Raw genomic sequence first — 10,269 nt, 5'->3', positions numbered from 1 at the left:
TCCCAGCCCCATTTGTGTTTTGGAATTTATTTTAGTCATCTTCTTTATATATTTTGGGACCCTTTTTACCTTAAAGACTTCATGTGATTTAGTATGAGGGAAGGATTTACCACGTTTGTCAGGTTATTTTTTTTTCCTTCTAGCAAGTGAAATGGCATAGTATCACTTGAAAAAAAAATCCATTCCAGGAAAAAAATTGGCATTTATCAAAACATAAAATATAATTTCTTAAAAAAATAAACCTGTACTCTATCTCTTATTCAATCTGTATGCAGTTTATATTCCATGCGACTAAGACACCTGTACTGATGGGTTAGCTCAATAGTTAGCACTATTGCACTAGCATCTGGGCTATAAACACTGTGTGTGTGTGTGTGTGTGTGTGTGTGTGTGTGTGTGTGTGTGTGTGTTACTTGTTAGGTCAGTTCAGAGTAGTTAATAAATGACATTAATAAGCTGGAAAATGTCCAGAGGATGAAAACTCAAATGGTCAAGGACCTCTAGTTCATATTATACAAAAATAAGTTGAAGGAAGTGTTCGTGTTTACCCACAATTAGTAGCCACTTCCCTTTACTTTTGTAACTTTGAATTCATATATCCATATTATTCTTTTTCTCATTAAGAATTACAAATTAATTTATTTTTCTAAGCTTTTCCAATTATCTATTTTTGTTCTAATCTTGATCTATATTTCAAAAAAATTTTGAGGGGAAATTTTGAAGACTGTTAGTATGTAAAGATCTTAGATAGTTGTTTTCATCAACGATGCCAATTGAAGTTTTCAGAAGGGAAAGTTAACTTGTGAAATGAAAGTTAAGAAGAATATGTCTCAGAATGAGATTTTATTTCTGTATTATAAGTTAAAATTTAGGAATAATAAGCCAGTGATAGAATATACACAATGAGGAATGTTAAAAAAAGATACCTTTCTTTTTAAAGTAATGTAACTACAATCAAGATTTATTTAAAGTGAATAGCGAGGAAAATTTTTTAAAAATTCTAAGCATTTATACAAAGCCAGATAATACAGGGAACATTAGCTGAGACATGAAAAGAATAGGAGTAGAGATAAATAGAATCATAGGAGATAAAACCCAAGAAAAGAGCTGCCACTAAAACTCCTGCCTCAGATATCTATATATGTGTATAAAATATGTATGACAAGGAAAGTAAACTAGATATCTCAATGCAATGGAGCAAATTTAACTTAAAAATATCATGGAGACTTGGTGAACATGATTGGAATAAAGCTCTGGAATAAAATAACATTCAAAAGTAACATGATACTTGAAAGAGGGAGGGTAGGAATAGAACTGCATATACAAATAAGAGAAAATCTAGAAATTGGACACGTAATGGTGAATACTTAAGTGGTTATTGGCAATGGGATATACTATGATAACCAGGGAGGTCCAGAAACATCTCGATAAAAATAAGGAACAAGTATAGAGGGAAGCATTGGAAATTTCACTTATCTGAATAGCTGCTAGAACTCTCTCTTGGCCCAAAGCAGAACATACAATACTTTTGTAAAGATTGAGGGAAGTACAAAGGAAATTCTTGACCTGATCTTCACCATAAAGCATGACTGTTTACTAAAGAATATCTTAAGAACCTTGGGTGTAAGCTACCATTTCATGTCAGAATTTGTTACAGAAGTGTAAAAAGTCATACTCCTGATATATAGGGGTAGTAAATTTCAAAGTTTAGGAGAAACAATAAGTAGAATCCCATGGCCAATTTTTTTCAGGAATGTTACTACAAGAGATGAGTTCTGAAGAATGTTATTCTGAAAATGAAAAAAGGAAACAATTCTAAGAAAAAGGGAGGAGTAGAAGCACAAGGACCTCATTAAATAACAGTTTTTAAAAGACATGTACAGAAGATGGAAGAGATGGAATGTAATGGAGAATGAATATGAAACTGTGGCATTATCCTGGAAGACTGCTACAGCACTAAATCTCCAAAGAAGGTAAAATCTTTCATAGAAGATACAGATCAGAATACTATAGTAAGTTGAAATACAAAACATAATAGGATATGTAGAGAATATTTTGCTTCCCTCAAGGAATTAAAGTCATCCCAACATACTGTAAGAACTATCTATCTGTATGTCTGTATGTCTGTATATGTGTGTGTGTATATGTGTATATATATACACATATACACACACACATACAACACATATGTGTGCATGTATGTGTGTGTGTTGTGTGTGTGTATGTGTATGTGTTCCAGGAATGTATTAATAAAAAAGTTGTTAGGGGACATGTGGAAAAGGAAGGGTTATTCACAAAGAGCTGGTATGGTTTTACCGAGAACAAGTCATAGCAGATCAACCTCATTTCCTTTTCTTGTTAATGTTATTAAAATGGTGTATCAAAAGAATATCACAATTTATCTAGATTTAGCCAAGTATAAATATGATTTCTCTTGCTATTCTTATGGGCAAGATGGAGAAATGTCTGATCGTCCTTTGGCAAATAGATCACTTAAACTTATTGGGGCACAGTTTCCTGATTTATGAATGAGAGGGTTTGACTAAATGATCTTTGTGATTGCTTATAGCTAGAAATGTATCACTTTATAATTCTCTTGTTTCTGTGTGGCCCAGTCAATAACTTGTAAAGTTAAGTGAATTTAGAAAAGGTTGAATAACTGATGATTCATGAATAGTCATTCATGGTTTGATTACAACTCCAAAGGATGTCTTAGTAGACTTTAAAAAAAATGGATCTATAGTTGAGTCAAAATATATGGAGTAACATCAGTAACCAGAATTTCTTACACAGTGTTTCACCTCTGCAAAGGGAGGGATGACCATAGTTGTTGTTGCTACATTTGATCCAGTGGTTTTGTAGACTTCAAACTCAATAGAACTCAACAGTGATACATGGCACTCCAAAAAGCTGAAGCAATTTTAAGTTGCATCAACATTCATCAATAAGCATGTAAACACCTCCCAATGTTTCAAACATTGTGCTAGTCTCAGGATATAAATATAAGAAATGAAACCATCCCCACCCCTAAAAAAGCTTGCATTCTAATGCAGGAGGCCACAAGTACACATATAAATGTGTCAAAATATAATATATACACATGCAGCTAGATAGACATAGATATAGCCTGGGCATGATATAAGCACCCATTATAACCCTCTCAGCTTAATTATTCATTGTAAACTGCTTTTATGCTGATAGGTGTGAATGTTCCTATTGATGCTTACTATCATTAGAGACAGTGTTTTTCAAATATTTGAGTGGCTATTATGTAAAGAATGATTATATTATTCTGAAAGGTCTCAGAAGACATGATTAAGAAGAAGTGAGCTCTAGAAAGGAAGATTTTTGTCTTAATGTAAGGAAAAGCTTCTTACCCATTAAGGCTTCCAAAAGTAGGTCAGAGAATCTTTGCAAGGAGGACTTTCCATTTTGCTTCAAGAGAAGGTCAGATAAACACCTGTTGTGAATTTGGAGAGGGGAGAAAAACATGTGGTTTGAAGAAAATTGTATTCAAAAATATACAAAAATGTAGATCCTTACTAAAGTTATGTTTGTATATCACTACCAAGTGTAACTGAATTATTATAGTCAAAATCTGTGGCTTCAGACACATCTATAGAGCACAGATGGCTAGACTTCTTTTAATGAATGAATGGTTTGAGCCATCTGCATTATCAATCCAGTTAATTCCTTGTAGAAATTCTAATTTTACCTCTCTGGGTTACACACATTAAAATAAATAACATCCTGGTCAATAGCACTGTTTCCTACAGAATTTTTATAACCAAGAAGTATAGAATTTCATATTCTCAGGCATGCCAAATTTTTAAGTAGCGAATGAACTAATCATGTCCCTAAGGATGGTTTTCATATTTGTAAAAGTGGAGCTGGATTGGTTATCAATCCTTAGTTACTTGAAGCTGATCATAAGGATGAGGGAAAAATGTAATTAAATCAGGTATGTTTCTTTGATAGAAATTAGCTAATGTAGGTGAAATAACACAAGATGAAACTGCCCAAGCTTAACATTTGTTTGGAAAATGACAGAGATGAAAATCAACTCTATGTGGTCATCTCTAGGCCATGTGATCCCATATGTTCAGGGTATCAGAATATTTGCTGGTATACTTTAAACACAGCCTAAAAAAAGTCATTCCAAAGTCCTAAAAATAGAATCTGTATTTATTTCTTTCAAAAATATGGGAAGAAACTCTAAGTGAAAATCACTTCAAGTTTCTTTACATTCAACTAGATTTTTTATTTCCTATGATCTATACTCTCCTAAATGTTTTTTACAGAATTTCTTAAAAGATGATACTTCAGAACAAACCATTACATATTAGAAAATAAACTGCCTTGTCCTACAAAATGTCTGTTCTATAGAAACACAAACTGTCTGGCTTCCTTGAGAGAATATATGACTCAAGAGGCCATCGTAGAGATTATAGCATAGAGGAGCAGAAAAAAACAAAAGAAGATATGAAATGAAATTTCAAGGAATATGTTTGGCATAAATTTCAATTCTTCATCTATAAATTTCACTTAAGTATCTAGGTTGTGAAAATATTCTATTTTAAAAAGAACTATAATTTGTAAAAGTGTGTGAAGGATGCAATGTAATGTAGTAGAAAGAGTACAAGATATGGAGTTACAGTACCTGAAGTTCCACTCTGGCGCTTACTACCTTGTTACCTGTCTGACTTTGGACAAGTCAATGTCCCTGGTCCTCAGTTTTCTCATATCTGAAATGAATTGAAATAGAGGGCCTTTGAGGTCCTTCCAGCTCTAAATCTATGCCTTTATAATTTTTCAGCTCAGGATAGCACTGCCCTTCCCTTTCAATCCATTGTCCACTGATACTTACACTCATGTGTAAAATTCCCGGTCCCTATACTTTGCTTTGGCATTAAAAGTTCTTAATATTCCTTGCCCTAAAAGGCTTCTATTTCCTGTGATCTTTCAGTTCCTCTTCCCATATGAGAGGGGAAAAAAAGGGAAAAAAACCCTACTTTTCCCATCATTCCCTTTTGCTGATAAGGGGGCTACTACATGAGAATGAACATAAAAGAGATGATTTTTATGCTATTCATTGGTTAGTAATGAGACTGGAGGAGATGATAGTTTTATAATATTTAGCTTCAATTCTAACAGATCTATAGTAACACATTCAGGTCTAGCCATTGCATTTAAGGAATGAATTTGACCAACTGGAGTATATCCAAAGAGGGGGACAAGGGTGGTATGGGGATAATTCATTGAAGAAAATGCAGCAGTTAAACTTAGAAAAGAGGAGACTTAGGTGTTGGAAAGACATGATGACTGCCTTCAAGTATTTCAAGGTCTGTCATGGAGAAAATGGTTTATATTTGTTCTATTTTTTTGTAGTTTACTTTTTATTTCATAATCATAAACTTAACTCTGTTGTCTAGCCAGACTTGTGGAAGGAAAAAGGTAATGAAATCCAGAGAACTGCAGCAAGTGAGAGCCCTAGGATTATAGGGTATAAGAGCAGATGGGGTTGGGGGTGCTCTCTCCAGCTACAGAGGAATGGTTTAATGGTTATTAAGACAAAAAACAAAACAAAAAACTTATGACAGTTGTCCATAGTCAGCGATGGTGATCTTCTTGCTAGGTTTTGCCATCCCGAGAACCAAAACGTTCCATGGCTTCCACAGTGTTCATGCCTTCTTTCACTTGGCCAAAGACCACATGCTTGCCATCCAACCAATCAGTCTTAGCAGAACAGATGAAAAACTGGGAGCCATTTGTGTTGGGTACAGCATTTGCCATGGACAAGATGCCAGGAACGGTATGCTTCAGGATGAAGTTCTCATCAGCAAATCTCTTCCCCTAGATGGCATGTGAAGTCACCACCCTGGCACATGAACCCAGGAATGATTCCATGGAAGCAGGATCCCTTGTAACCAAAACCCTTCTCTCCAGTGCTCAGAGCACAGAAGTTTTCTGCTGTCTTTGGAACCTTGTCTGCAAAGAGCTCGAAAGTAATCTGGCCCAGGGGCTCGTTATCGACGGCGATGTCAAAGTACACATTGGGGTTGGCTATGGCCACAGATGCCTGGGTTGGGAGCGACAACAGAGGACTAAACCGAGACAAGGACATCTGCAAAGCCTATATTTCTTCTATTTGACCCCAAATAACAGAAATATGTCCAATGAATGAAAGTTTCAGGGGCAGATTTAGGATTGAAATAACGTGAAAACTTCCTAAAATATTTATTCAAAAATGGAATAGGCTGTTTTGGGAAGTTATAGGTACTCGTTTATTTGAAACTTTCAAAATGGAGACTGGATGACTGTTTGTCAGAATGTTTCAGAGGGTCATTTCCTCATCTTTCATGTTGTCTCAAATCTCATATTGTCATTCTACAAAAATGATATTAATGTAATTTTTTTTAAAAATTGATACCGGCACTCAGTGTGTGTAGTGAATAGAGAGCTAGCCTCAGGAAGCACAGCTGGGTTCAGTTGCTACCATCTAGCCACTGACACATACTGGATTTGTGACCCTGGGAAAATCAGCAAACCACTCTCTCAGTTACTTGGGCAACTGTCTAAGGTTACAAGTAGTAGAGAGGTTGACATTGTATATTAATAGAAAAAAGTTTCTTCACTGATATTTCCCTACACCAATGAAATCATAGGTTTGTAGCAAAAAAAAAAAAATAGGGACAGGTTCCCTGAGTATAATGTGATTGCTATTTTAAGAATGACTTCCTTAATGAAATCACTACTTCTTTTCCTATTTTTTCCCCTCCCTTTATTTCTGCTAGTTCAATTCACACATGTAAACTTAATACCATCATGCTCTGTGTGTGTCTACATGTGAATATGTATATACATGCAAACACATGTGTATATGTGTATGTATGTATTTGTATATGTATGTGTATATATACATATGTCTTGTATATATGCACATGTCTTAGAACAAATGGAGATCACGGCCTCAATCTATTGATTCGGCATTTCTTTCAGTCTCCCGAAGAGGTGGAAGAAACTTTCTTTGAATGGAGTAATTCAGAAATGAAGCAGAATTAAACTAATACAGAAACTAGAGAAGAGGTATTGACTTGTGTAATTTAAATATTCTAAAACCCAGGGACTTTGTCTTAATGTGAATAAGTGAAGATCAATAAGATATATTCTTTGAGTACCATGATAGCCTGGAGCACAGCTTGAAGATATAGTGATCTTTGGTAAAAATATCTGTTTCTTGGGCATACTTGCTGAATTACAGAAGTGGAAGTCACCAGGTTGGTTTACTCACTGTCTTCTCTATGAATAGACTGATATCTTTGATTTAGATATTCTAGTTTAGTGCTCTATTAACAAGTCTATTTAAAAGTACAATGCTGTCATTGATTATTCTGAGTGCACCTTTTAATGTTTGCTACTTACAATGCTTCTGCATGACTTAACATTAGCCTGGCTTCAAGTTCAATAGGATTTGATTGAACTGAGGTTTCAGGAAGCACTTCTGATTATAATAGCTCATATTGTTACAGCCCTAGATTTAACGAAGCCTTTTCTTTGCAATAAAAATAACAACAACAAATGAGGAAGTCAATGAACATATTATTTTCCCCAGTTAATACATGAGGAAACTAAACTTTGGAGGGTTTGGATGGTTAGCCTGTGGTCCCACATCATGTGTGGCATCATTGGATTTGGAGCCCAGCATACTTTTCACAACGTCCTAGTGAGCCTCTTCTTCAGGTGACGATAGTGTGACATAAACATTTAAGGATTTAGAAATAATGGTCTCTCTCTAAACTTGAAAAGGGTATTTAGTCTCTCCAACTTTTTGTGGGCTTTTCTTCCAGTCAACTGAATCTAAAGAAGTAATTTTTGACATTTTAGAATCAGATCGTTTCAGACCTGGAGGTAGCTTCAGAATTAAAATAGTGTAATCTGTTAACCATACAGAGGAAGTAAGTGAGGACCAGAGAGATGAATGATTTGCCCCTGGAACACCAAATTTAATAACAATTACAGGAAAATACTGGATTTGGAAACAGATGAATGAAATTTAGATCTGGTTCTGTCACTTAATGCATGCAGGGAGCAATTTCTTTACCTACAAAACTAGACAATTGTACTCGATAGCTCTAAGGTTCATTCCAACTCTAAATTTATGATATTGTGAACCTAGGTGCCACACCCTGGTAATCAGTTTAGCAGATGGACTAAACCAGATTAAGTGTAACTGAGAGGTCTCAAACTCATCAGTGAGTTAGGGGGGTGTCTACCCCAAATGTGTGAAGACTTGCCTTGGTAGAATAGGCAGATCAGAATAATTTGTTCCAATGGCCATGAAAGTGGGTAAAGTAGCACTACGGAGTACTTAGAGCTTGGTTAGACATCAAAGCCATTGCATCTTGAGCCATCACCAGCGATCTTGACTTTTGTTTTGCCTTTGGACTGTAATGGCTCTGGAAAAGAGAATGAGGCCAATGACTTTGTGCAACTCTGCCTCATTCTAATCCAATTTATGTGTGAACCAAAAGACATCACGCATACCATTTTATCATTTTTACCTACTTGATGCCAAATGTACATTTGCCCAGAAGACTATTTTATAAAAGTTCACACAGGAGCTCACACAAGAGGAATTCACATGGAGGTCAGAAGAAATGATGCAAGGACACTCTCAAGGTCTCTCTGAACTTTGAAATCAATTATATGACATGGAAAACACTGGGAAAGGACTGCCCAGCACACCCACATCAGAGAAGGTGCTCTGTTCTATGAGCAAAGCAGAATTGCAGTAGCTCAAAAGAAACACGAGATGTGCAAATTAAGAGACATCTCCACTTCAAATATTCATAGGGACTATTTGTGCCTGATGTTTGGTAAAGCCTTTTAAGCTTGTGTTGTTCTGTATAGCCATAGTTGGACACACTGTGCCTTGACATAGTGGTGTCATTTTGGTTCTCTTTGAGATCAAAGGACAACCACCAACCAACCAACCAATCATTTATCAAGCAACTATACGTTTAATGTTGTGCTATACCCTGAGAATGCAAAGAATGAAACAATTCATATTCAATAGCTTCATGTTCATGTGTTAATGGATGTTGATATGTAATTTGAAAGTAGCATCTTTCTATTCTGATATAACTTCTTCATTCTGACATGTTTTCTATTAGGATAAACTCTTCCTAATTATATTTTCCCTACTTTAAATTGCTACTTTGTAATTCTGCCTAATTACCCTGATAGAAATCTCCTTGCATTTTTGTACTAGACAGAATTCAGTTCTTGCCTCTGTCATTGGGAAGAATTGTGTGATTATCTGTATATAATATTGACCTTATTATATTGATAGTTTGTTAAATAAACAAATACTATATAACCAAATTTAAAAAGTCTCACCACTAGCTTATTACAGTATACCTAGCTCATATTCAAATTATAATCATGAGAATTATAATAGCATGACTCTCAAAATAAAAATAATTATGATTAAGTATCTCATTTCTGAAATGTAGACTTACCCTACACAGCTGAGGTAAAAAAAAATGATCAGTGGTTGCTACAAGTTCTTTACAGCTGTTTCCATATCTAGTAGGTCATATAATTTGATTGCAGCGTTATTTTCTCCCAGGCTTTCATATAACCCACTACATTCCAGAAACACAGTTCTTCTTAGGTGCACAGTTTTAGTTCATTAATGCAGACTTTTGAGTCATAGAAACACAGACAGAAGAAATTGATTTATGCTATAGATCCACAAATGTTTCAGATTGCCTTCAGTTGGCTTAGATTAATGCCCAACATTCCTTATGGAATTTAGACACCTGTTACTTCATAAACAAGATTTTAATCACATCACTTCTTGGCTCCCTATTGTCTACAGAATCAAGCCTAAATTCCTTAAGTTTCCAATTTTATTTTCTAACTCAAACTAGAGTACACATCATTTCCTGAACCTTATCTGATCCATTCTTGATTTTATTCTATCAGTCATGCTGTTCCTTCCACTGTTCCTGTAATGCCCTTTCCCTCTATCTTTGAGTTATGAAACCTTACCATCACTAAAATGCAGTTCAAATCCACCCTCTTCATTTAAACTTTCCCTGATGTCTGCCAGTCAGAAGTACTTTTTATGTCCTCAGTGTTCCCATACCACTTTTGTCTGTATCTCTCCCATCACACTCATGACATATTTACTGTCATATTTCTCAATATACATATCTTATCTCCAACTTGTTTTTGTTCTTTGTTTAGTTTGAACTGGTGATT

General features: G+C 35.1%; 1 pseudogene; it reads right to left on the bottom strand.

Annotated features, from left to right (window-relative positions):
* Positions 1-5,508: 5,508 nt before the first annotated feature.
* LOC110216035 (peptidyl-prolyl cis-trans isomerase A pseudogene) lies at positions 5,509-6,124 on the bottom strand (annotated as a pseudogene).
* Positions 6,125-10,269: the final 4,145 nt, after the last annotated feature.

The sequence above is a fragment of the Phascolarctos cinereus genome, unplaced genomic scaffold (genome assembly GCF_003287225.1).
Source record: "Phascolarctos cinereus isolate Bilbo 61053 unplaced genomic scaffold, phaCin_HiC Scaffold_9;HRSCAF=440, whole genome shotgun sequence".
Classification (NCBI taxonomy): domain Eukaryota; kingdom Metazoa; phylum Chordata; class Mammalia; order Diprotodontia; family Phascolarctidae; genus Phascolarctos; species Phascolarctos cinereus.
The sequence above is the reverse complement of the archived record's forward strand: the minus strand, read 5'-3'. Positions and strand labels throughout refer to the sequence as shown.